Here is a 6,000-nt window from a genome sequence, read left to right on the forward strand (position 1 = left end):
CCTGCAACATTTCCCCTTTTGGCTAAATGAAAGACTTCTCCCTCTAACATCAATAAACTATCTACTATCAGGTATAAATGACATTCACAATGTCTAGTCTGTATGTAATTAGCAAACTTGAAAAAAGTATTCTACTCTCTATCTTGATGAATCAAAAGTTCTGTACCAATTTTAGTAGGTTTATCCTCTTTTATATGTCTATATGAGTGAGTATATACAGTGTGCATCTTTCTGCTTCTGAGATAGCTCACTCGGGATGATCCTTTCCAGGTTCCACCATTTACCTGCAAATTTCATGATTTCCTTGTTTTTTTTTTTATTGCTGAGTAATATTCCATTGTGTAGATATACCACAATTTGTGCATCCATTCCTCCACTGAGGGGCATCTGGGCTGTTTCCAGCTTCTGGCTATTACAAATAAGGCTGCTACAAACATGGTTGAGTAAATGTCCTTATTGTGTACTTGAGCCCCTTTTGGGTATATGTCTAGGAGTAGTATAGGTGGATCTTGACGAAGTGCTATTCCTAGTTGTGTGAGAAAGTGCCAGATTGCTTTCTAGAGTGGTTGTACAAGATAAACTCTGTACACCTAAAGAAACTAATCAAGAGGGAGGACTCTTGCTAAAATGCTCAATTCCTATCCAGAAAGGCAAAGAGGCTGGACATCAGAAGAAGGAGAAAAGAGGGATCAATTCAGGAGCCTGACACAGAGGACCTCTGAAAGGCTCTGCCCTGCAGAATATCAATGCAGATCCTGAGACTTATGGGCAACCTTTGGGCAGAGCGCAGGGAATCTTATCAAAGAAACAGGAAACAGTAAGATCTGGAGAGGACAGGAACCCCACAAGGAGAGCAACAGAAACAAAAAATCTGAGCACAGGGGTCTTTCCTGAGATTGTTACTCCAACCAAGGACTCTGCATGGTGATAACCTAAGACCTCTGCACATACGTAGTCCATGGCAGTTCAGTATCCAAGTGGGTTCCATTGTGATAGGAACAGGGACTGTCTCTGACATGAACTGATTGGCCTGCTCTTTAATTACCTCCCTCGGAGGGGGAATTAGCATTTTTAGGCCACAGAAGAGGACAAGGAAGCCACTCCTGATGAGACCTAATTGACTAAGATCAGAAGGAAGGAAAAGAAGTCCTCCCCTATCAGTGGACTTGGGGAAGGGCATGCATGCAGAGGGCTGAGGAAGGGAGGGATTGGGACAGGAGGAAGGAGGGAACCACGGGGGGGGGGATACAAAGTGAGTAAAATGAAATTAATAAAAAATAAAATAAAAATAATGATAATTGAATAATTATAAATAAAATAAATAAATTGTAAATAAATAATTAATTCTAAATTTAAAAAAATAAATAATTATAATTAAAGAAAAATTGTGGTTTTTATTTGTTGAGGTATTTCTGCATTGGGATTTTTACATAATGAATTATTTCATAGGTAACATGGTTTTCAAACCACCTTTGATTTTTTCCCCCCAGAAGTGTTCATAGTGTTCAGAATGGGGCAACTCATAGCAGTCTTGGAAACATTTAAACAGTTTTACTATTTTTATGTGTTTTCGTGTTTTCCCACGTGTATGTCTGTGCATGACATGCATGCCTATTGTCTGCAGGGGCCAGAAATAGGCAATGGATCTTCTGAAATTGTTCTTACACAAAGTAGCGAGATACTATGCCCATGCTGGTAAGAGAATTCAAGACTGTGGAAGTCTTATCAGTGATTTGATTTGATTTTAGTTCTTAATTTTTTTTCACAATTTCTTGTTATATAGCCTGATTGAAACCCCCTTCCTCCAATCCCCCCAGTCCCACCATCCCTCCTTCTTCCTCCTCTCCCCTTTTCCTAGTGCACGTAAAGGGGGAGTGCTTCACCATTGCCATCTCACATAGCCTGTTAAGTCCCATCAGGAGTGCATGGATCCTCTTCCTCCATGGCGGCATCCCAAGGGGTGAGTAATTAAAGAGCAGGCAATGGAGAATTTCTTTACCAAAAAAATATATATATATATCACCCCAAAAAATTTACTTTAGAAATCATGAAAATAACACAATATCTTCCACAAGCCAAAAACAAACAAACAAACAAAAAACCAGACATTTTACTCTTTGGGCCATTATACTGAAAAAAAAATTTAAAAGCTTGAACATTATCACAGCTTTGAGTTTATTACTTTCATATTTATACCATTGAGAATTTATTTAGTCTTCCTACATGTGTATGAGTGTTTAATTAATGTTTTCTTGTGTGTCCCTGGTTGTATGCCCTTTCACCAACCACAGGCATGCACTGCTTTCGGGAAATTCTGAGCCTCTGACTGAGTGATCAAAATCCTTTACATGAACTGCCAGAGTTCTTAAATGAGGAGCCATCTCTCAAGACACATTATTTATTTATTAATGAAATTCCCTTTTTATTTTCCATATTATTGTCTGTTCACTCAAATGTGATCAACATGTTTGCTTATAATAATTTTATTAGTGAATCTGTTATTTAAGTGAAAGTATATTATTTTTTTATTAAAAATATTTCATTATGAATTTTTAATTTATTTTTATTATTACAATTTATTCACTTTGTATGCTATCTGTAGCCCCATCCCTCATCTCCCCCAAATCCCACCCTCCTTTCCTCATCTTCTCCTATACCCTTCCTCAAGACAACTGATAGGGAGATCCTCCCCTCCTTCCATCTGACCCTAGCCTATCAGGTCTCATCAGGACTGGCTGCCTTGTCTTGCTCTGTGGCCTGCTAGCACTTCACTCTGCTTCAGGGGGAGGTAATCAAAGAGTTCATATCAGAGATGGCCCCTGCTCCCCTTACTAGGGTGTTGACTTGGAGGCTGAGCTGCCACGGGCTCCATCTGAGTATGGGGTTTAGGTATCTCCACGAATGGTCCTTGGTTGGAGTATCACTCCTTGAAAGAAACCCTGGGCCCAGAATTTTTGATCTGTCGCTCTCTTTGTGGAGCTCCTGTCCCCTCCAGGTCTTCCCAGCTCCCCCTTCTTTCATAAGATTCCCTGTGCTCTGCCCAAAGTTTGGCTGCGAGTCTCAGCATCTGCTTGGCTACCCTGTTAGACAGAGGCTCTCGGAGGCCCTCTCTGGTAGGTCCCTGTCCTTTCACTTCTTATCCCGCTCCCCCCCACCTGTGTACATCACATTGGCTTTCTGGGTGAGGACTGAGCGGTTTCCCGAAGGTCCTCCTTCTTGTTCTGCAAATTTTCACATGTTCATTCTGCATGATATGACTCAAAGTTCCTTATAAGTGAGTCTCTACCAGGCCTGTCTTTCTGCTTCTGGGATACCTCGCTCGGGATGACATGGGAAGACTAAATAAAATCTCAGATATAGAAATACGAAAGTAATAAACTCAAGGCTGTTAAAGTTTTCAAGCTTTACTTTTCGGAAGGGCCACTCTCTTTCTCTAGTGGCCCAAAAAAAGTAAAATGTATGTTGTTTTGCTTGTGGAAGATATTATGTCATTTTAAAGATGTGTCTAAGGTAGATTATTGGGCTGTCTTTTCTTTTTTTTTAAATAAATTCTCAGTTCCATAGAATTTATTATTTATTTATTTATTATTGATTATTTTATTGATTTTTATTACAGAGTTAATAAAATGTAATTAATAAACAACAACAACAATAATAATAGTAGTAGTAGTAATAATAATAAAATAATAAAACACTTCTCAAAAAAAATTCTCAGTTGCTTGCTCCTTGATTACTCACCCCCAGTGATGTAGCCTTGCCAGGCCCCAGACAAAGAGGTTCCATGTCCTCCTTATGGACGTTAAGAAGGTAGGGGAAGATGGCAATGGTGGAGAGAACTCCCCCTTTCAGTGGAACAGGGGAAGAAGATAGGGGGAAAAGGGAGGGATGGTGCTACTGGAAGGGGAGTTGTGGAATGGGTCTCCATTAGGTAATGATTAAAAAATGAGCTCACAAGGAAGAAAGGTGGCAAAGACAAAGATTCTATTGTTCTTTGCTTTCTTTATATCATCTTTCTTTTCTTTGAGGGAAGGCGGGTACCCAGACTGGACTCAAATTTTTGCTGTCAAGTTTTGTTTTTCTAATTAATTTGTATTTTATTAATCATTTTTATTTTTTCACAATTTATTCATTGTATACCCCTTTTTAAAGGCCACTTCCTCAACTCCTACTGGTCCCACACTCCTTCCCTCTTTCCCCCAAACTCTTTCCCCTAATCCTCTCAAAGGGGGAGTTCCCCTCCTCTCCCATCCATCCACACATTATCAGAACACTACTCAGCTATTAAAATCAGGGAAATAAAATTTCTGCTCTTATTACTTCTGCATAGGCCACTGTGCTCACCTCAGAAGATTTCATACTATGAAGCTTGCCTGAAAGCTTACTGTGAAATAAACACTAGGTATAACTCATTTTAGAGAGTCCCACCCCCAAGACACTGTTTGATTTACCATCTCACATCAAGAAACATGTGAAATTTGAAATGCTATGAAGTGTGAAACATTTTTTTCACAAGCATTTCAGAGAACATGGTTCTCTTGCTGCCTGGAGGCTGTTTCCCACCAGCCCAGGAAGGAAGGAGCCCCAGAAGATGAGGTATAAAACTTGGAAGCCACCTAAGCATAACAGTGATCAGAACACTCGGGGAACCACCTCAGAAAGTAAGTTCAACTTTAATTCTAGAAAACAGAGGGTATGTACCCCTTGGGGAGTAACTGGGATGCTCTAAGGATAGGTGTAGATAATTGTTTAAAACAGGGCACTTCAAGGATGCTTGATTTGCATTAAACAGCACATTCCTATCATGTGAAAAAGAACATGGAACCTGATTATCCTATATTGGAAGGGAGGGGAGTTATCAGAGATCTGTGTCAAAGGCCATGTATGAATTTTGGTTGGTGGCATCTATGTCTAAAGGCACTCTCCAGATGAAGTCAGGTGGAGAAAACTCACCCTTGCCATGGTTATACAACTAGGCCAGCAGCAGGGTCATACATGAAAGAGAAAGCCTCCTCCGTCACATCTCAAAATTCAGTCTGGGTTGTGATGGTTTTCAATAGAACCCCTGGAAAAATAGGTATGTATACACAAAGAAACTTCTACAGGCTGCCACTGTTGTGATACTCTCAGAGAACTTCCTGGCTGGTGTCAGTTCACCATTCCCTACATATTCATCCACTGGACTAAAAGTTTCTTGTGTAAACTGAGGCAATTGAAAACAGTAAAGGTTGAGAAACAGGATTATCAATAAGTCTTCCGTAAACACCTTATTATATTGTACTGTTGCATGTAATTGATATTCACCATTCATTGTATTCTTTTTAAAAATAAGTTTATTTACTTTAAATTCCAATTGTAATCCCCCTCCTTTCTCTGCCCCACGACTACTCTCCGTTCCTATTGCCCCCTATTACCTTTCCCCTTCAGAAAAGGGAGGTCATTTCCATTGAGCTAGTTTTACATTCTGTTGCATCTCAGTGGACCAAAGTACATAAAGGCCTTTCCACCTTGCTTATACTCACAGAATTCCTCTCCAGTAAGAATACTTTTATGATGATGATGACTCTATATTTGTGCAAGGCATCATCATTTTAACACGTTCATAAGTTTTTCCTCTATTATGAATCCTTTCATGATGATGAAGATTATACAAATGTGGAATGGTTTCACCATGTTAAAAGCGCTCACAGGCTTTCTGTCCATTAGGATATCTTTCATGAGTGTGGAGATTATTCTGAAGTCCAAAAGTTTTTTCACATTGGTTACAGTCAGACATCTTTCCAGTATGTGTTATTTTATGTATTAGGAAATGTTATGTGCAAAGGTTTTGACACATAGTTATCTTCATATGTGTTGTTATCTTAGGAGATGATTGTTACATGCAAAGGCTTTATAACACTAATTATCCTCACAAGGCTTCTCTCCACTGTGTGTCTTTTCCTGTTTTCGGAGACTACTCTGCTGTGCAAAGGCTTTATCCCGTTGGGTATATTCATAAGTTTT

This window comes from Meriones unguiculatus (genome assembly GCF_030254825.1).
Source record: "Meriones unguiculatus strain TT.TT164.6M chromosome 13 unlocalized genomic scaffold, Bangor_MerUng_6.1 Chr13_unordered_Scaffold_28, whole genome shotgun sequence".
In the NCBI taxonomy this organism is placed as follows: domain Eukaryota; kingdom Metazoa; phylum Chordata; class Mammalia; order Rodentia; family Muridae; genus Meriones; species Meriones unguiculatus.